We start from the raw sequence: 24,485 nt of genomic DNA on the forward strand, positions 1-24,485 counted from the left end.
CGACCGGGTCCGCCACTGCACACCACGTCTTCTCCAAAACTAGCCACAACGTGATCGACTCCTATTGGTCGTACTCGTTCAATCAGTGGGAACAATTATTTTTGAAACTTGCTTATTCTAAAATTACAAATTACATCAAAACATCATTATAAATTAAAAAAGTATTTATCCCAGATTTTGCTGCCAGTCAAACAGCAAAATCTTTACATGGAGTTATTAACATTTCACAACTAGTGCCGCCATCTATTGGAGCGAAGCTACGAGTTCTTCCAAAATTACCAAAGCCAAACATCAAATCATTTGGCTTGATTAAATGAGGTTTTACGTTACAAAATAAGTTGCGAGTTAAAAATATTAAATAAAGTTGTTCAAATAAACGTCGCTCAGCCTCCGCGGCGACATATATATTGATCGTCACAGGGACATCGATCGTTTTCTGTTATTTTAATTTTTTTTCTTTCTCCTCTGATGTGGGGAACAGAGCCTATGCTTGTCCTGATGAACTTTTTTTTTTTTTTTTTTTTTTTGAATTTTTTTTAATGTTGTAAATTCAAGTATTGAGCAATGAAAGAGGTATTTAAGGGTAATCTACCTACAGAAATAAAAACAAAAGCCATGGATAAATTTCTAACACCTACGCTTGTCAGACCTAGCCAATAACAAAGAAAACATTAGATAAAGTGGGTAAATGCCAGAGAGGAATGGAGCGGAGCTTCTTGAATATAAAAAGAAAGGATAGAGTTAGAAATGTCTTCATTAGGAAGAAAACAAAGGCTACAGATGCCATAAAACATGTACTCGTTTCGTAATGGAAATGCGCAGGACATATACAAAGAGTCAAAGACGAGCGATGGTCATACATAGTTACAAGTTGGTACACACGAGACTCTAAGTGCAGAAGAGGCCGAGCATTAAGAAGGTGATCTGATGATATAACAGAGATAGCAGGAAAAACATGGGCAAGAGCAGCTTTGGACAGAAAGTCCTGGCTACTCATGGAGGAGTGCCAAACACTGTCCTTACAACAAATATTAAATCTAACATAGTTTTAAGAAAAATTACTAACCTAAACATTTTTTGTATTTAGAATTTAATTATGTAAATTTAGAATCCATTTAAAATAATAAGTAAACCGTTGTAAGGAATAATAAAGCTATTATTATTATTATTATTAATATTAAAAGTATTGTTACTGTGTTTATGGTATGATTCGTTTTCTAATCCTTGGTTTTGTTTTCTTTAAGTATTTGTTTTGCTATTTTTTAACTATAATTTAGAAATGGTGTTCGTTTTTCTGAGTTTTCTATTAATCCTTTATTGTTTTCCGCTTTATTTCTGCTTCTAGCTCAATTTCCAGATCATTTCTTTCCCTTCCAAATCCCGGGCATTCTATTAAGTAATGTAGTATTTCTTCTTCAGCATTAGGATTACACTTGCACGACGGGTTAACCTTACACTTGAATTTGTGTGGGTAATATCCGAACCCGTCGTGCCCTGATAGAATTTGTGTTTTAATTTGGTCAGGTTCTATATATTTTATTATTTTATTAAAGCCTTTGTTGTCTTCGCAGTCTCTCCATTATTGTATCTAGTCTGTTATAACTCCAGTGTTTGTAACCGTATTTCCCTCCGTACTTATGATATTGGACATACGTCGTAGTCTGCTTTCCTCTTTTTGTGTAATAATAATAATAATAATAATAATCTCTTTATTAAGACAACTAAGGTCCACCTTTGTTAGTAATACATCTTAAACGACTATGTTAGTATTAATTAATTATATTAGATTAAAGAATAAATTCAATATAATTTGCTTCACCGTACAAGCACCGACATGAAGTGTTGCAAGATAGGTGAATCAAACTTTCCCGCTAACATATTCAGGATACTGTTTGAGCTCGACCGCAACCTTGTCAGGAGGGATGCCGTCTTTTTCCTTATAATGGCGTAAAAATCATCGATTCGCTCCTGAGCGAACATCCCAGACGCTGAACAGAACCTCGGCGAACAGTATCCTAAACCCATTATAATACTGTACACGTAATGTGTTCAGTGCCCTTTGAGTATATTTAACCCGGCCTCCCGTGTAGAAGGTTTGACAATAGGCCTTAAACAACGTTACTTTCACTTCCTTGCTACATCGAGCGAACCTGCGGGCCAACATGTTACATTTGACAGCCAGAGATCGACGTTCTCGTTCTATGTCGACGTGATCCTTAAGGTCCTCCGTTAAATAATGGCCCAAATATTTAAATTGGGTCACACGATTAAGTACAGCCCCCTTGAGTGTTATAATTGGCTCGTATTGCACTTGCTTACGTGGGGCCTTAAAGATCAGGTATTCACTTTTAGCCACATTGTATATCAGACCATGGCTATTAGCGTAGTCCTCACACACTTTTAACAACTCCCTGATAGAACCGGCCGTGGGACCCAGCAGCACCATGTCATCGGCGTAGCTTAAATTATTCACGCAAATGCCGTCAATCCAGCAACCGACTGGCTTTTTGCTGAGCTCCACGATCAGGGCCCCAAGTCTGCTATTTTACAAGATTTGTCATTATGACACCATACCATTGCAATCCAATTATCATTGTGCCCAAAGTCGGTAGTCTACTAAATTCATAATGGTCTTACAATTGGATTGTAATTGGATGATAATTGCATTGTGGTAGAAAGAGAATCAGTGCTGCCATTTGGTCAAACTGTGTTTGAGAAGTAAAATTAAAAAAACTACCATTAATTAATAATGTCCAATTAAGCGAATTTTTGATTAGAAATATTTTTAAATGTTATTGATTTGTGTTCTAAAGACGAACATTTGGTAAAACAATCGAAGGAACCCAAAAAACAAATATTTTGTGTGCCAAATTTTGTCAAAAATAATTATATTTAATCTGTAACTGTCGAATTGACATTAAATTTCATTGACGTTATTTTGTGCTAGTGAAAATATATAAATTATAATCAAAACAAACAAAATGCTCCTCATCGAGCAAACTTCGTCGCTGCTTTTGGAGAGTTAGACAGATCAGCCTGGACACTGCAGCTGTACCAATAACGGACGTTGCCAGGCGAAGCGACATTGGGTTGCGTACCTACGCTCAAATTTTATAAATAAATTCCCACTGAAGAGCGAAAGTAAGTAATGCAATCTTGTACTGTTTAAGCATGATATGAAGTCTAAGTAGGTATCAAATTGGTGTGTTTCCAACAGTATCTCTGGTAATTTAATTAAAAAAAACACAAATATGGGGAGTAATCAAAAATTTAATAAAATTCTTAAATTCTTTATTCATGTACGCTTATCACAGGTGCTAATGAACTTGTACTTATCATGGTGGTGCTAACTACATTTTTTTAACTTAAAACTAAAGCTAGGAGGTTTTCATTCCATTCTATTTTCTTTTAAAAATTTTATCTTTTATTAACTTGTGGACCCATTTAAGGTATTGCACAAATTGTGACCAGCATCCCTGTAACAGAGTAAAAAATTGTTGTAGAATAATTAAAAACAATAGATTAATAGGACAAAACACTATGTTTAACCCTTGGAACACTCATAATATATGCCTTTGTCCACAGTCTTTTGAGCCTGCTGCAGTGCCCAACCTTCAAGCAGACCCTGGTTTACTCGTTGAAGTCTCTGTGAACCAAGTCCTTATGTGATAGAGCTTTCCAACTCGGCTCTAATCGTGAACAAAGTGATTTGCTGTTATCTGTTGAAGAATTCTGTCCTCTATCTATAAGGAACTTCATCAGATAAAATAAATAATTCTTGGAATGAATATAAAAAGGGTAACAATAAAGGTTTGGATTTCAAAATGAAATTATATCCTCCTGCTTTTATTGGAAGCCAGCTGAAGAGTCTTCATTTTTTACATGTATTCATTTGTAAACTAAATTACTGTAAATAAAAATCATTGTTCAGTGTCTTATCTTTATTAACTTGTATTATTTGTCTCCTCATAGATTTATAAAAATAATTTTAATAACACACAAAAGTTAAATGCCTCTTGCAGAAGAATTGCTTTAATTGTGTTGTGGCTTTTATATTGTGCCAAACACAACATGCATCTGCAATCTTGCCAGCAAGATTGCAGATGCATGTTTAGAGCAAGTATGCATTATAATGCATACTTGCTCTAAACAATTACCAGAAAAAGATATTTGGAAATAAAACACTTGACCATCAAACTATGTACATGAATTACTACAGTTTTCAATCTAGGAGACCCTAACATGCTATCTAAAGCATTTTATTTACTTTACCTGAAACATTCTTCCAATATACTTTTACAGCGCTCTACTGTATTGCATACAGTCACAAGTTTCATGCATAGAGTAGTGTGGTGTATCTCCCCTCTATAGTATTTAAGTTGTGGTCATCATAGTTTTCCACAGAGGAAAAACTCACCTGAAAATCCAACCAATATTAACCTTGACGATTAAAAATCTATATTGGAATTAATTAAAAAAACCTAAAATAAGTAATACCTAAAAAAAACCTCATGCCCCATTATCATTTAATGGAGTTAAGTGTTGGCTGAGTGGGTGACTCTGCCACACATTGGAGTTAAGAGCAGAGCCTGGGTTGCAGGCACAATATATTTAAATCTGCATCACAGATTGTTAAATAAATTGAAGATTATTGGCTAGATATATCACATAATATTAAAATATGAGTTCAATATTAAAGTTACTATTATAACAGTTAGGGAATGGAATACCTTAGTGTTATAATATTGCCTTTCATGAACATTTGGCCTTATTATTGCCACATGTGTCCCATCTATGATATCTGAAGTAATTTTTTTCATAGAAGCTGAAAAAGCATTCTTCTTGGTAAAGTATATAACTGTGTATATGTGTGTGTGAAGTATAGTGGCATATAACTGGTAAAATATAATTTCTTCCTTCATCCATCACTCCACTTCAGCATCCTTATCACTCTGGACATTTAACACTTTTTATTAAATTTGGTGTTAAGCACCTCCGTTATTTGTCCCACAGCTCTTGAGGCAGTGATCTGAGAAACATTGTGGGGGGCTCTCTGCCCAATCGTTAATCGTTTTTTAGAGCCAGATGCATAAAATGCTAGTGCTACCAGTAACTGCAACAGAAATACCAGCATTACAGCCATGCCATCATAACTTATTCTGAGATATAGGTACTATACTTAATTAAAAAGCAACGAAAATTTTCTTACCGTGGTTTGGGAATGCCTAAGTGGAGCGAGCTCCCACACTTGACTCATTACAGTCTGCTTCCCAAGCAACTCCTTTTTTTATAAATTCCGCATCGGGAATATCCTAAAGTAGTCTACATTGTTTCTTAGCAAGCTGCGGGCTCGACGGCTCCTGCTACGCTTAATCAAATGGTATTGAAGAACATCAATAGTCTTAGCCAACTTAAAAATATTCCACCTTAATCTGAATATTATGATCTCACACTTCACAATTTAATTGTAATCAACAATAATATTGCTAAAAGGCAATGACTGCAGAATTGCGTCTCAATGGTCTCACAATGATCAATAGAACTGTCAAAATATTAGCAGACTACCAATTCGTGCGATCATTGAATTGTCATTGTGCAGCAGACTAGCAAATGTTCATTGAAGTGTCAGTGGTTTTCCATCGGAAAATCATAATGACACCATAATGACACCATTGTGTTAGCAGACTACCAAATATGCCAAAATTGACAATTATGAAGTCACTGATCGATCACTGACACACAATCGTAATAGCAGATTTGGGGCCCTGTATAACGTTATTAACAGGAAACTTAAAATATACCCGCTAGGATTACATAAATGCAAAAATTTTTTAAATAAGTACCTTTTATCACTAAATTATGATGAGGTGGAATCTTTATTAGAACGTTTTATATAAAATTGAATTAATCAGTCGTGAATTTTCACAAATTCTGTCTTACACAAACTTTGATCACGCACACACAAACATACACACACACACACACACACACACACACACACATATACACACACACACACGCACAAACATACACAGAAACACGCATACTTATTTTGTATATTATAGGTTGGTATTTTTTTTTTTTTTTATCATTTAAATTTCTTTATAACACGTCTATCCTTTTGTATATCATTGTATGTCTTATTTTGTTTGTTTACCTACCTTCATTTTAATGTATTTTGTTAAGTTTATTTTAATTGTAATGGAAGAGCTTAGTCTTCTGACACAGGGGTAGTAATACTACTCTTAAAAGAAGGCTTCAGCGATATATTGATGCCACTTTGTTTCATACCGAAATAAACTATTTTTATTTTATTTATTTATTTACTTTAGTACATTATATACTTAAGTACATTATTTACTAAGTACATTATATACTTCAGTAAATTATTTACTTAAATAGATTATTTACTTAAGTACATTATATACTAAAATACATTATATACTAAAGTACATATTTTACTTAAGAACATTATATACTTAAGAACATTATAAACTTAAGTACATTATTATATATACTTAATACTTCTAATATAAATAAGAGTACTTTGTAGTGGTACTTTTTGTTTTACGTTTTTTTTTTTAAACGGAACTGAACTTAAGTGCCCCGCAGGCAGGGCACCCGTCTTATTCATGTTCTTACTCAACCTAACCTATCCAAACCTTTTAAAACTACATTGTACATTTTTACTTAAGTACATTATTCATTAAATAATGTACTTAAGTAAAAATGTACGTAAGTATATAATATACTTAAGTAAATAATGTACTTAAGTAAATGTACTTAAGTATATAGTATATAATATATGTATTATAAATATGTTTATATAATGCGTTAGTAAACAAAAAAAAAATTGAAACTTATTTAAATAGTTTTTTATATATTGAAATATGAATATGAAAACTATTAAAACTAATTGTTATTTTACAATATCTTGTAATATAGTCTTATTCATGTTCTTACCCAACCTAACCTATCTAAACCTTTTAAAACTAGTTCGGATTCCTCTAGACCTAAGCTCACCGGCAACTACGACTAACTAAATACTGATCTAGCTATCTGGCTTTCATCAGTGCATCAACACACAATGAACTTAAGTAAATGATGTACTTAGGTACATTATATACTTAGATACATTATTCACTAAATAATGTACTTAAGTATATAATTTATTTAAGTTAATTATGTACTTAAGTAAAAATGTACGTAAGTATATAATATTCTTAAGTAAATAATGTTCGTAAGTATATAATGCATCTCAGTTTATAATATACTTAAGTTAATAATGTACTTAAGTAAAAATGTACGTAAGTATATAATGTAATTAAGAATATAATGTACTTTACTAAATAATTTAATTAAGTAAATAATGTATTTAAGTATATTATGCACTTACGTAAATAATGAACTTTAATTAATTATGTATATAAGTATATAATGTACTCTAAAGTAAATTTAGTACGTGAGTATATGATGTACTGAAGTATATAATGTGTTTGAGTAAATAATGTACTTAAGTACATAATTTATTTAAGTTAATAATGTACTTAAGTAAAAATGTACGTAAGTATATAATATTCTTAAGTAAATAATGTTCGTAAGTATATAATGCATCTCAGTATATAATGTACTTAAGTAAAAATGTACGTAAGTATATAATGTAATTAAGAACTAAGCCACTGTGTAAGAATGGACGGCCGATTGGCGCAGTTTGCAGCGACCCTGCTTTCTGAGTCCAAGGCCGTGGGTTCGATTCCCACAACTGGAAAAAGTTTGTGTGATGAGCATGAATGTTTTTCAGTGTCTGGGTGTTTATATGTATATTATAAGTATTTATGTATTATATTCATAAAAATATTCAACAGCTATCTTAGTACCCATAACACAAGCTACGCTTACTTTGGGGCTAGGTGGCGATGTGTGTATTGTCGTAGTATATTTATTTATTTATTTATTTATAATGTACTTAAGTAAATAATTTAATTAAGTAAATAATGTATTTAAGTATATTATGTACTTACGTAAATAATGTATTTGAGTAAATAATGTATTAAAGTATATAATGTTTTTCAGTTAATAATGTACTTAAGTATATAATGTACTTACGTAAATAATGAACATTAGTTAATTAAGTTATATAATGTACTCTTTAGTAAATTAAGAACGTAAGTATATAATGTATTTAAGTATATAATATATTTAAGTAATTAATGTACTTTGGTAAATAATGTAGTTAAGTATCCAATGTACTTAAGTATATAATGTATTTAAGTAAATAATTTATTTAAGTATATATTGTTTTTAAGTAAATAGTGTACTTAAGTATATAATGTACTCTTAAGTAAATTAAATAAGTAAGTATATAATGTACTTAAGTAAATAATGTATTTAAGTATATAATGTATTTAAGTAAATAATGTACTTAAGTATATAATATATTTAAGTAAATAATGTACTTAAGTATATAATGTACTTCTAATATAAATAAGAGTACTTTGTAGTGGTGCTTTTTGTTTTATGTTTTTTTTTTTAAACGAAACTGAACTTAAGTGACCTGCCGCAGGCAGGGCACCCGTCTTATACATGTTCTTACCTAACCTAACCTATCCAAACCTATTAAAACTAGTTCGGATTCCTCTAGACCTAAGCTCACCGGCAACTACGACTAACTAAATACTGATCTAGCTATCTGGCTTTCATCAGTGCATCAACACACAATGAACTTAAGTTAATGATGTACTTAGGTACATTATATACTTAGATACATTATTCACTAAATAATGTACTTAAGTATATAATTTATTTAAGTTAATAATGTACTTAAGTAAAAATGTACGTAAGTATATAATATTCTTAAGTAAATAATGTTCGTAAGTATAAAATGCATCTCAGTTTATAATATACTTAAGTTAATAATGTACTTAAGTAAAAATGTACGTAAGTATATAATGTAATTAACATTATAATGTACTTAAGTAAATAATTTAATTAAGTAAATAATGCATTTAAGTATATTATGTACTTACGTAAATAATGAACTTTAGTTAATTATGTATATAAGTATATAATGTACTCTTAAGTAAATTTAGTACGTGAGTATATGATGTACTGAAGTATATAATGTATTTGAGTAAATAATGTACTTAAGTATATAATTTATTTAAGTTAATAATGTACTTAAGTAAAAATGTACGTAAGTATATAATATACTTAAGTTAATAATGTACTTAAGTAAAAATGTACGTAAGTATATAATGTAATTAATAATAAAATTATGTACTTAAGTATATAATTTATTTAAGTTAATAATGTACTTAAGTAAAAATGTACGTAAGTATATAATATACTTTAGTTAATAATGTACTTAAGTAAAAATGTACGTAAGTATATAATGTTATTAAGAATATAATGTACTTAAGTAAATAATTTAATTAAGTAAATAATGTATTTAAGTATATTATGTACTTACGTAAATAATGAACTTTAGTTAATTATGTATATAAGTATATAATGTACTCTAAAGTAAATTTAGTACGTGAGTATATGATGTACTGAAGTATATAATGTATTTGAGTAAATAATGTACTTAAGTATATAATTTATTTAAGTTAATAATGTACTTAAGAAAAAATGTACGTAAGTATATAATATACTTAAGTTAATAATGTACTTAAGTAAAAATGTACGTAAGTATATAATATACTTAAGTTAATAATGTACTTAAGTAAAAATGTACGTAAGTATATAATGTAATTAAGAATATAATGTACTTAAGTAAATAATTTAATTAAGTAAATAATTTATTAAAGTATATTATGTACTTACGTAAATAATGAACTTTAGTTTATTATGTATATAAGTATATAATGTACTCTAAAGTAAATTTAGTACGTAAGTATATGATGTACTGAAGTATATAATGTATTTGAGTAAATAATGTATTTAAGTATATAATGTTTTTCAGTAAATAATGTACTTAAGTATATAATGTACTTACGTAAATAATGAACATTAGTTAATTATGTATATAATGTACTCTTTAGTAAATTAAGTACGTAAGTATATAATGTATTTAAGTATATAATGTAGTTAAGTATATAATATATTTAAGTAAATAATGTACTTTAGTAAATAATGTAGTTAAGTATTTAAGTAAATAATGTACTTTAGTAAATAATGTAGTTAAGTATTTAATGAACTTAAGTAAATGATGCACTTAAGTATATAATGTACTTACGTAAATAATGAACATTAGTTAATTATGTATATAATGTACTCTTTAGTAAATTAAGTACGTAAGTATATAATGTATTTAAGAATATAATATATTTAAGTAATTAATGTACTTTAGTAAATAATGTAGTTAAGTATCCAATGTACTTAAGTTTATAATGTATTTAAGTATATAATTTATTTAAGTATATAATGTTTTTAAGTAAATAATTTACTTAAGTATATAATGTACTTAAGTAAATAATGTTGTTAATTAAATAATGTATTTAAGTATAATATATACTTACGTAAATAATGAACATAAGTTAATTATGTATATAAGTATATAATGTATTTAAGTATATAATGTAGTTAAGTATATAATATATTTAAGTAAATAATGTACTTTAGTAAATAATGTAGTTAAGTATTTAATGAACTTAAGTAAATGATGCACTTAAGTATATAATGTTCTTAAGTAAATAATGTATTTAAGGATAAAATGTACTTAAGTAAATAATGAACGTAAGTATATAATGTACTTAAATGTATTATGTATTTAAGTAAATACGTAAGTATATAATGTACTTAAGTAAATGTACTTAAGTATATAATATATGTATTATAAATATGTTTATATAATGTGTAAGTAAACAAAATAAAAATTGAAACATATTTAAATAGTTTTTTATATATTGAAATATGAATATGACAACTATTGAAACTAATTGTTATTTTACAATATCTTCTAATATAGTCTTATTCATGTTCTTACCCAACCTAACCTATCTAAACCTTTTAAAACTAGTTCGGATTCCTCTAGACGTAAGCTCACCGGCAACTACGACTAACTAAATACTGATCTAGCTATCTGGCTTTCATCAGTGCATCAACACACAATGAACTTAAGTTAATGATGTACTAAGGTACATTATATACTTAGATACATTATTCACTAAATAATGTACTTAAGTATATTATTTATTTAAGTTAATAATGTACTTAAGTAAAAATGTACGTAAGTATATAATATACTTAAGTTAATAATGTACTTAAGTAAAAATGTACGTAAGTATATGATGTACTGAAGTATATAATGTATTTGAGTAAATAATGTATTTAAGTATATTATGTTTTTCAGTAAATAATGTACTTAAGTATATAATGTACTTACGTAAATAATGAACATTAGTTAATTATGTATATAATGTACTCTTTAGTAAATTAAGTACGTAAGTATATAATGTATTTAAGTATATAATATATTTAAGTAATTAATTTACTTTAGTAAATAATGTAGTTAAGTATCCAATGTACTTAAGTATATAATGTATTTAAGTAAATAATTTATTTAAGTATATAATGTACTTAAGTAAATAATGTTGTTAATTAAATAATGTATTTAAGTATAATATGTACTTACGTTAATAATGAACATTAGTTAATTATGTATAAAAGTATATAATATACTCTTAAGTAAATTAAGTACATAAGTATATGATGTATTTAAGTATATAATATATTTAAGTAAATAATGTACTTTAGTAAATAATGTAGTTAAGTATTTAATGAACTTAAGTAAATGATGCACTTAAGTATATAATGTACTTAAAGAAATAATGTAATTAAGTATATAATGTTCTTAAGTAAATAATGTATTGAGGGAAAAAATGTACTTAAGTAAATAATGAACGTAAGTATATAATGTACTTAAATGTCTAATGTATTTAAATAAATACGTTAGTATATAATGTACTTAAGTAAATGTACTTAAGTATATGGTATATAATTTATGTATTATAAATATGTTTATATAATGTGTTAGTAAACAAAAAAAAAAAATTGAAACATATTTAAATAGTTGTTTATATGTTGAAATATGAATATGAAAACTATTGAAACTAATTGTTATTTTACAATATCTTCTAATATAGTCTTATTCATGTTCTTACCCAACCTAACCTATCTAAACCTTTTAAAACTAGTTCGGATTCCTCTAGACCTAAGCTCACCGGCAACAACGACTAACTAAATACTGATCTAGCTATCTGGCTTTCATCAGTGCATCAACACACAATGAACTTAAGTTAATGATGTACTTAGGTACATTATATACTTAGATACATTATTCACTAAATAATGTACTTAAGTATATAATTTATTTAAGTTAATAATGTACTTAAGTAAAAATGTACGTAAGTATATAATATACTTAAGTTAATAATGTACTTAAGTAAAAATGTACGTAAGTATATAATGTAATTAAGAATATAATGTACTTACGTAAATAATGAACATTAGTTAATTATGTATATAATGTATTTAAGTATATAATATATTTAAGTATATAATGTTTTAAAGTAAATAATGTACTTAAGTAAATAATGTTGTTAATTAAATAATGTATTTAAGTATAATATGTACTTACGTAAATAATGACCATTAGTTAATTATGTATATAAGTATATAATGTACTCTTAAGTAAATAATGTACTTTAGTAAATAATGTAGTTAAGTATTTAATGAACTTAAGTAAATGATGCACTTAAGTATATAATGTACTTAAAGAAATAATGTAATTAAGTATATAATGTTCTTAAGTAAATAATGTACTTAAGTAAATAATGTATTTAAGGATATAATGTACTGAAGTAAATAATGAACGTAAGTATATAATGTACTTAAGTATATAGTATATAATATATGTATTATAAATATGTTTATACAATATCTTCTAATATAGTCTTATTCATGTTCTTACCCAACCTAACCTATCTAAACCTTTTAAAACTAGTTCGGATTCCTCTAGACCTAAGCTCACCGGCAACTACGACTAACTAAATACTGATCTAGCTATCTGGCTTTCATCAGTGCATCAACACACAATGAACTTAAGTTAATGATGTACTTAGGTACATTATATACTTAGATACATTATTCACTAAATAATGTACTTAAGTATATTATTTATTTAAGTTAATAATGTACTTAAGTAAAAATTTACGTAAGTATATAATATACTTAAGTTAATAATGTACTTAAGTAAAAATGTACGTAAGTATATAATGTAATTAAGAATATAATGTACTTAAGTAAATAATTTAATTAAGTAAATAATGTATTTAAGTATATTATGTACTTACGTAAATAATGAACTTTAGTTAATTATGTATATAAGTATATAATGTACTCGAAAGTAAATTTAGTACGTAAGTATATAATGTACTGAAGTATATAATGTATTTGAGTAAATAATGTATTTAAGTATATAATGTTATTCAGTAAATAATGTACTTAAGTATATAATGTACTTACGTAAATAATGAACTTTAGTTAATTATGTATATAATGTTCTCTTTAGTAAATTAAGTACGTAAGTATATAATGTATTTAAGTATATAATATATTTAAGTAATTAATGTACTTTAATAAATAATGTAGTTAAGTATCCAATGTACTTAAGTATATAATGTATTTAAGTAAATAATTTATTTAAGTATATAATGTTTTTAAGTAAATAATGTACTTAAGTATATAATGTACTTAAGTAAATAATGTTGTTAATTAAATAATGTATTTAAGTATAATATGTACTTACGTAAATAATGAACATTTAAATTGTTAATTATGTATATAAGTATATAATGTACTCTTAAGTAAATTAAGTACGTAAGTATATAATATATTTAAGTAAATAATGTACTTTAGTAAATAATGTAGTTAAGTATATTATGTACTTACGTAAATAATGAACTTTAGTTAATTATGTATATAAGTATATAATGTACTCTAAAGTAAATTTAGTACGTGAGTATATGATGTACTGAAGTATATAATGTATTTGAGTAAATAATGTACTTAAGTAAAAATGTACGTAAGTATATAATATACTTAAGTTAATAATGTACTTAAGTAAAAATGTACGTAAGTATATAATGTAATTAAGAATATAATGTACTTAAGTAAATAATTTAATTAAGTAAATAATTTATTAAAGTATATTATGTACTTACGTAAATAATGAACTTTAGTTTATTATGTATATAAGTATATAATGTACTCTAAAGTAAATTTAATACGTAAGTATATGATGTACTGAAGTATATAATGTATTTGAGTAAATAATGTATTTAAGTATATAATGTTTTTCAGTAAATAATGTACTTAAGTATATAATGTACTTACGTAAATAATGAACATTAGTTAATTATGTATATAATGTACTCTTTAGTAAATTAAGTACGTAAGTATATAATGTATTTAAGTATATAATATATTTAAGTATATAATGTTTTGAAGTAAATAATGTACTTAAGTATATAATGTACTCTTAAGTAAATTAAGTACGTAAGTATATAATGTATTTAAGTATATACTATATTTAAGTAAATAATGTACTTTAGTAAATAATGTAGTTAAGTATTTAATGAACTTAAGTAAATGATACACTTAAGTATATAATTTACTTACGTAAATAATGAACATTAGTTAATTATGTATATAATGTACTCTTTAGTTAATTAAGTACGTAAGTATATAATGTATTTAAGTATATAATATATTTAAGTAATTAATGTACTTTAGTAAATAATGTAGTTAAGTATCCAATGTACTTAAGTATATAATGTATTTAAGTATATAATGTATTTAAGTATATAATATATTTAAGTAAATAATGTACTTTAGTAAATAATGTAGTTAAGTATTTAATGAACTTAAGTAAATGATGCACTTAAGTATATAATGTTCTTAAGTAAATAATGTATTTAAGGATATAATGTACTTAAGTAAATAATGCACGTAAGTATATAATGTACTTAAATGTATAATGTATTTAAGTAAATACGTAAGTATATAATGTACTTAAGTAAATGTACTTAAGTATATAAAATATGTATTATAAATATGTTTATATAATGTGTAAGTAAACAAAATAAAAATTGAAACATATTTAAATAGTTTTTTATATATTGAAATATGAATATAAAAACTATTGAAACTAATTGTTATTTTACAATATCTTCTAATATAGTCTTATTCGTGTTCTTACCCAACCTAACCTATCTAAACCTTTTAAAACTAGTTCGGATTCCTCTAGACCTAAGCTCACCGGCAACTACGACTAACTAAATACTGATCTAGCTATCTGGCTTTCATCAGTGCATCAACACACAATGAACTTAAGTTAATGATGTACTAAGGTACATTATATACTTAAATACATTATTCACTAAATAATGTACTTAAGTATATTATTTATTTAAGTTAATAATGTACTTAAGTAAAAATGTACGTAAGTATATAATATACTTAAGTTAATAATGTACTTAAGTAAAAATATACGTAAGTATATAATATACTTAAGTTAATAATGTACTTAAGTAAAAATGTACGTAAGTATATAATGTAATTAAGAATATAATGTACTTACGTAAATAATGAACATTAGTTAATTATGTATATAATTTACTCTTTAGTAAATTAAGAACGTAAGTATATAATGTATTTAAGTATATAATATATTTAAGTATATAATGTTTTAAAGTAAATAATGTACTTAAGTAAATAATGTTGTTAATTAAATAATGTATTTAAGTATAATATGTACTTACGTAAATAATGAACATTAGTTAATTATGTATATAAGTATATAATGTACTCTTAAGTAAATAATGTACTTTAGTAAATAATGTAGTTAAGTATTTAAGTATATAATATATTTAAGTAAATAATGTACTTTAGTAAATAATGTAGTTATGTATTTAATGAACTTAAGTAAATGATGCACTTAAGTATATAATGTACTTAAAGAAATAATGTAATTAAGTATATAATGTTCTTAAGTAAATAATGTACTTAAGTAAATAATGTATTTAAGGATATAATGTACTTAAGTAAATAATGAACGTAAGTATATAATGTACTTAAGTATATAGTATATAATATATGTATTATAAATATGTTTATACAATATCTTCTAATATAGTCTTATTCATGTTCTTACCCAACCTAACCTATCTAAACCTTTTAAAACTAGTTCGGATTCCTCTAGACCTAAGCTCACCGGCAACTACGACTAACTAAATACTGATCTAGCTATCTGGCTTTCATCAGTGCATCAACACACAATGAACTTAAGTTAATGATGTACTTAGGTACATTATATACTTAGATACATTATTCACTAAATAATGTACTTAAGTATATTATTTATTTAAGTTAATAATGTACTTAAGTAAAAATGTACGTAAGTATATAATATACTTAAGTTAATAATGTACTTAAGTAAAAATGTACGTAAGTATATAATGTAATTAAGAATATAATGTACTTAAGTAAATAATTTAATTAAGTAAATAATTTATTTAAGTATATTATGTACTTACGTCAATAATGAACTTTAGTTAATTATGTATATAAGTATATAATGTACTCTAAAGTAAATTTAGTACGTAAGTCTATGATGTACTGAAGTATATAATGTATTTGAGTAAATAATGTATTTAAGTATATAATGTTTTTCAGTAAATAATGTACTTAAGTATATAATGTACTTACGTAAATAATGAACATTAGTTAATTATGTATATAATGTACTCTTTAGTAAATTAAGTACGTAAGTATATAATGTATTTAAGTATATAATATATTTAAGTAATTAATGTACTTTAGTAAATAATGTAGTTAAGTATCCAATGTACTTAAGTATATAATGTATTTAAGTAAATAATTTATTTAAGTATATAATGTTTTTAAGTAAATAATGTACTTAAGTAAATAATGTTGTTAATTAAATAATGTATTAAAGTATAATATGTACTAACGTAAATAATGAACATTTAAATTGTTAATTATGTATATAAGTATATAATGTACTCTTAAGTAAATTAAGTACGTAAGAATATAATATATTTAAGTAAATAATGTACTTTAGTAAATAATGTAGTTAAGTATATTATGTACTTACGTAAATAATGAACTTTAGTTAATTATGTATATAAGTATATAATGTACTCTAAAGTAAATTTAGTACGTGAGTATATGATGTACTGAAGTATATAATGTATTTGAGTAAATAATGTACTTAAGTAAAAATGTACGTAAGTATATAATATACTTAAGTTAATAATGTACTTAAGTAAAAATGTACGTAAGTATAAGTAAGTGTAATTAAGAATATAATGTACTTAAGTAAATAATTTAATTAAGTAAATAATTTATTAAAGTATATTATGTACTTACGTAAATAATGAACTTTAGTTTATTATGTATATAAGTATATAATGTACTCTAAAGTAAATTTAGTACGTAAGTATATGATGTACTGAAGTATATAATGTATTTGAGTAAATAATGTATTTAAGTATATAATGTTTTTCAGTAAATAATGTACTTAAGTATATAATGTACTTACGTAAATAATGAACATTAGTTAATTATGTATATAATGTACTCTTTAGTAAATTAAGAACGTAAGTATATAATGTATTTAAGTATATAATATATTTAAGTATATAATGTTTTTAAGTAAATAATGTACTTAAGTATATAATGTACTCTTAAGTAAATTAAGTACGTAAGTATATAATGTATTTAAGTATATACTATATTTAAGTAAATAATGTACTTTAGTAAATAATGTAGTTAAGTATTTAATGAACTTAAGTAAATGATGCACTTAAGTATATAATGTACTTACGTAAATAATGAACATTAGTTAATTATGTATATAATGTACTCTTTAGTAAATTAAGTACGTAAGTATATAATGTATTTAAGTATATAATATATTTAAGTAATTAATGTACTTTAGTATATAATGTAGTTAAGTATCCAATGTACTTAAGTATATAATGTATTTAAGTATATAATTTATTTAAGTATATAATGTTTTTAAGTATAATATGTACTTACGTAAATAATGAACATTAGTTAATTATGTATATAAGTATATAATGTACTCTTAAGTAAATAATGTACTTTAGTAAATAATGTAGTTAAGTATATAATGTACTTACGTAAATAATGAACATTAGTTAATTATGTATATAATGTACTCTTTAGTAAATTAAGAACGTAAGTATATAATGTATTTAAGTATATAATATATTTAAGTATATAATGTTTTTAAGTAAATAATGTACTTAAGTATATAATGTACTCTTAAGTAAATTAAGTACGTAAGTATATAATGTATTTAAGTATATACTATATTTAAGTAAATAATGTACTTTAGTAAATAATGTAGTTAAGTATTTAATGAACTTAAGTAAATGATGCACTTAAGTATATAATGTACTTACGTAAATAATGAACATTAGTTAATTATGTATATAATGTACTCTTTAGTAAATTAAGTACGTAAGTATATAATGTATTTAAGTATATAATATATTTAAGTAATTAATGTACTTTAGTAAATAATGTAGTTAAGTATCCAATGTACTTAAGTATATAATGTATTTAAGTATATAATTTATTTAAGTATATAATGTTTTTAAGTAAATAATGTTGTTAATTAAATAATGTATTTAAGTATAATATATACTTACGTAAATAATGAACATAAGTTAATTATGTATATAAGTATATAATGTATTTAAGTATATAATGTAGTTAAGTATATAATATATTTAAGTAAATAATGTACTTTAGTAAATAATGTAGTTAAGTATTTAATGAACTTAAGTAAATGATGCACTTAAGTATATAATGTTCTTAAGTAAATAATGTATTTAAGGATATAATGTACTTAAGTAAATAATGAACGTAAGTATATAATGTACTTAAATGTATAATGTATTCAAGTAAATACGTAAGTATATAATGTACTTAAGTAAATGTACTTAAGTATATAATATATGTATTATAAATATGTTTATATAATGTGTAAGTAAACAAAATAAAAATTGAAACATATTTAAATAGTTTTTTATATATTGAAATATGAATATGAAAACTATTGAAACTAATTGTTATTTTACAATATCTTCTAATATAGTCTTATTCATGTTCTTACCCAACCTAACCTATCTAAACCTTTTAAAACTAGTTCGGATTCCTCTAGACCTAAGCTCACTGGCAACTACGACTAACTAAATACTGATCTAGCTATCTGGCTTTCATCAGTGCATCAACACACAATGAACTTAAGTTAATGATGTACTAAGGTACATTATATACTTAGATACATTATTCACTAAATAATGTACTTAAGTATATAATTTATTTAAGTTAATAATGTACTTAAGTAAAAATGTACGTAAGTATATAATATACTTAAGTTAATAATGTACTTAAGTAAAAATGTACGTAAGTATATAATTTAATTAAGAATATAATGTACTACAGTAAATAATTTAATTAAGTAAATAATGTATTTAAGTATATTATGTACTCTAAAGTAAATTTAGTACGTAAGTATATGATGTACTGAAGTATATAATGTATTTGAGTAAATAATGTATTTAAGTATATTATGTTTTTCAGTAAATAATGTACTTAAGTATATAATGTACTTACGTAAATAATGAACATTAGTTAATTATGTATATAATGTACTTTTTAGTAAATTAAGTACGTAAGTATATAATGTATTTAAGTATATAATATATTTAAGTAATTAATGTACTTTAGTAAATAATGTAGTTAAGTATCCAATGTACTTAAGTATATAATGTATTTAAGTAAATAATTTATTTAAGTTTATAATGTTTTTAAGTAAATAATGTACTTAAGTATATAATGTACTTAAGTAAATAATGTTGTTAATTAAATAATGTATTTAAGTATAATATGTACTTACGTTAATAATGAACATTAGTTAATTATGTATAAAAGTATATAATGTACTCTTAAGTAAATTAAGTACGTAAGTATATAATGTATTTAAGTATATAATATATTTAAGTTAATAATGTACTTTAGTAAATAATGTAGTTAAGTATTTAATGAACTTAAGTAAATGATGCACTTAAGTATATAATGTACTTAAAGAAATAATGTAATTAAGTATATAATGTTCTTAAGTAAATAATGTATTTAAGGATATAATGTACTTAAGTAAATAATGAACGTAAGTATATAATGTACTTAAATGTCTTATGTATTTAAATAAATACGTAAGTATATAATGTACTTAAGTAAATGTACTTAAGTATATGGTATATAATTTATGTATTATAAATATGTTTATATAATGTGTTAGTAAACAAAAAAAAAATTGAAACATATTTAAATAGTTGTTTATATGTTGAAATATGAATATGAAAACTATTGAAACTAATTGTTATTTTACAATATCTTCTAATATAGTCTTATTCATGTTCTTACCCAACCTAACCTATCTAAACCTTTTAAAACTAGTTCGGATTCCTCTAGACCTAAGCTCACCGGCAACTACGACTAACTAAATACTGATCTAGCTATCTGGCTTTCATTAGTGCATCAACACACAATGAACTTAAGTTAATGATGAACTTAGGTACATTATATACTTAGATACATTATTCACTAAATAATGTACTTAAGTATATAATTTATTTAAGTTAATAATGTACTTAAGTAAAAATGTACGTAAGTATATAATATACTTAAGTTAATAATGTACTTAAGTAAAAATGTACGTAAGTATATAATGTAATTAAGTATATAATGTACTTACGTAAATAATGAACATTAGTTAATTATGTATATAATGTACTCTTTAGTAAATTAAGAACGTAAGTATATAATGTATTTAAGTATATAATATATTTAAGTATATAATGTTTTAAAGTAAATAATGTACTTAAGTAAATAATGTTGTTAATTAAATAATGTATTTAAGTATAATATGTACTTACGTAAATAATGAACATTAGTTAATTATGTATATAAGTATATAATGTACTCTTAAGTAAATAATGTACTTTAGTAAATAATGTAGTTAAGTATTTAAGTATATAATATATTTAAGTAAATAATGTACTTAAAGAAATAATGTAATTAAGTATATAATGTTCTTAAGTAAATAATGTACTTAAGTAAATAATGTATTTAAGGATATAATGTACTTAAGTAAATAATGAACGTAAGTATATAATGTACTTAAGTATATAGTATATAATATATGTATTATAAATATGTTTATACAATATCTTCTAATATAGTCTTATTCATGTTCTTACCCAACCTAACCTATCTAAACCTTTTAAAACTAGTTCGGATTCCTCTAGACCTAAGCTCACCGGCAACTACGACTAACTAAATACTGATCTAGCTATCTGGCTTTCATCAGTGCATCAACACACAATGAACTTAAGTTAATGATGTACTTAGGTACATTATATACTTAGATACATTATTCACTAAATAATGTACTTAAGTATATTATTTATTTAAGTTAATAATGTACTTAAGTAAAAATGTACGTAAGTATATAATATACTTAAGTTAATAATGTACTTAAGTAAAAATGTACGTAAGTATATAATGTAATTAAGAATATAATGTACTTAAGTAAATAATTTAATTAAGTAAATAATTTATTTAAGTATATTATGTACTTACGTCAATAATGAACTTTAGTTAATTATGTATATAAGTATATAATGTACTCTAAAGTAAATTTAGTACGTAAGTCTATGATGTACTGAAGTATATAATGTATTTGAGTAAATAATGTATTTAAGTATATAATGTTTTTCAGTAAATAATGTACTTAAGTATATAATGTACTTACGTAAATAATGAACATTAGTTAATTATGTATATAATGTACTCTTTAGTAAATTAAGTACGTAAGTATATAATGTATTTAAGTATATAATATATTTAAGTAATTAATGTACTTTAGTAAATAATGTAGTTAAGTATCCAATGTACTTAAGTATATAATGTATTTAAGTAAATAATTTATTTAAGTATATAATGTTTTTAAGTAAATAATGTACTTAAGTAAATAATGTTGTTAATTAAATAATGTATTAAAGTATAATATGTACTAACGTAAATAATGAACATTTAAATTGTTAATTATGTATATAAGTATATAATGTACTCTTAAGTAAATTAAGTACGTAAGAATATAATATATTTAAGTAAATAATGTACTTTAGTAAATAATGTAGTTAAGTATATTATGTACTTACGTAAATAATGAACTTTAGTTAATTATGTATATAAGTATATAATGTACTCTAAAGTAAATTTAGTACGTGAGTATATGATGTACTGAAGTATATAATGTATTTGAGTAAATAATGTACTTAAGTAAAAATGTACGTAAGTATATAATATACTTAAGTTAATAATGTACTTAAGTAAAAATGTACGTAAGTATAAGTAAGTGTAATTAAGAATATAATGTACTTAAGTAAATAATTTAATTAAGTAAATAATTTATTAAAGTATATTATGTACTTACGTAAATAATGAACTTTAGTTTATTATGTATATAAGTATATAATGTACTCTAAAGTAAATTTAGTACGTAAGTATATGATGTACTGAAGTATATAATGTATTTGAGTAAATAATGTATTTAAGTATATAATGTTTTTCAGTAAATAATGTACTTAAGTATATAATGTACTTACGTAAATAATGAACATTAGTTAATTATGTATATAATGTACTCTTTAGTAAATTAAGAACGTAAGTATATAATGTATTTAAGTATATAATATATTTAAGTATATAATGTTTTTAAGTAAATAATGTACTTAAGTATATAATGTACTCTTAAGTAAATTAAGTACGTAAGTATATAATGTATTTAAGTATATACTATATTTAAGTAAATAATGTACTTTAGTAAATAATGTAGTTAAGTATTTAATGAACTTAAGTAAATGATGCACTTAAGTATATAATGTACTTACGTAAATAATGAACATTAGTTAATTATGTATATAATGTACTCTTTAGTAAATTAAGTACGTAAGTATATAATGTATTTAAGTATATAATATATTTAAGTAATTAATGTACTTTAGTATATAATGTAGTTAAGTATCCAATGTACTTAAGTATATAATGTATTTAAGTATATAATTTATTTAAGTATATAATGTTTTTAAGTATAATATGTACTTACGTAAATAATGAACATTAGTTAATTATGTATATAAGTATATAATGTACTCTTAAGTAAATAATGTACTTTAGTAAATAATGTAGTTAAGTATATAATGTACTTACGTAAATAATGAACATTAGTTAATTATGTATATAATGTACTCTTTAGTAAATTAAGAACGTAAGTATATAATGTATTTAAGTATATAATATATTTAAGTATATAATGTTTTTAAGTAAATAATGTACTTAAGTATATAATGTACTCTTAAGTAAATTAAGTACGTAAGTATATAATGTATTTAAGTATATACTATATTTAAGTAAATAATGTACTTTAGTAAATAATGTAGTTAAGTATTTAATGAACTTAAGTAAATGATGCACTTAAGTATATAATGTACTTACGTAAATAATGAACATTAGTTAATTATGTATATAATGTACTCTTTAGTAAATTAAGTACGTAAGTATATAATGTATTTAAGTATATAATATATTTAAGTAATTAATGTACTTTAGTAAATAATGTAGTTAAGTATCCAATGTACTTAAGTATATAATGTATTTAAGTATATAATTTATTTAAGTATATAATGTTTTTAAGTAAATAATGTTGTTAATTAAATAATGTATTTAAGTATAATATATACTTACGTAAATAATGAACATAAGTTAATTATGTATATAAGTATATAATGTATTTAAGTATATAATGTAGTTAAGTATATAATATATTTAAGTAAATAATGTACTTTAGTAAATAATGTAGTTAAGTATTTAATGAACTTAAGTAAATGATGCACTTAAGTATATAATGTTCTTAAGTAAATAATGTATTTAAGGATATAATGTACTTAAGTAAATAATGAACGTAAGTATATAATGTACTTAAATGTATAATGTATTCAAGTAAATACGTAAGTATATAATGTACTTAAGTAAATGTACTTAAGTATATAATATATGTATTATAAATATGTTTATATAATGTGTAAGTAAACAAAATAAAAATTGAAACATATTTAAATAGTTTTTTATATATTGAAATATGAATATGAAAACTATTGAAACTAATTGTTATTTTACAATATCTTCTAATATAGTCTTATTCATGTTCTTACCCAACCTAACCTATCTAAACCTTTTAAAACTAGTTCGGATTCCTCTAGACCTAAGCTCACTGGCAACTACGACTAACTAAATACTGATCT

General features: G+C 23.5%; 1 pseudogene; it reads right to left on the reverse strand.

Annotated features, from left to right (window-relative positions):
• Positions 1-1,815: 1,815 nt before the first annotated feature.
• On the reverse strand, positions 1,816-3,086 carry LOC120637572 (annotated as a pseudogene).
• Between the last annotated feature and the right edge of the window lie 21,399 nt (positions 3,087-24,485).

This window comes from Pararge aegeria, chromosome 4 (assembly GCF_905163445.1).
Source record: "Pararge aegeria chromosome 4, ilParAegt1.1, whole genome shotgun sequence".
In the NCBI taxonomy this organism is placed as follows: Eukaryota; Metazoa; Arthropoda; class Insecta; order Lepidoptera; family Nymphalidae; genus Pararge; species Pararge aegeria.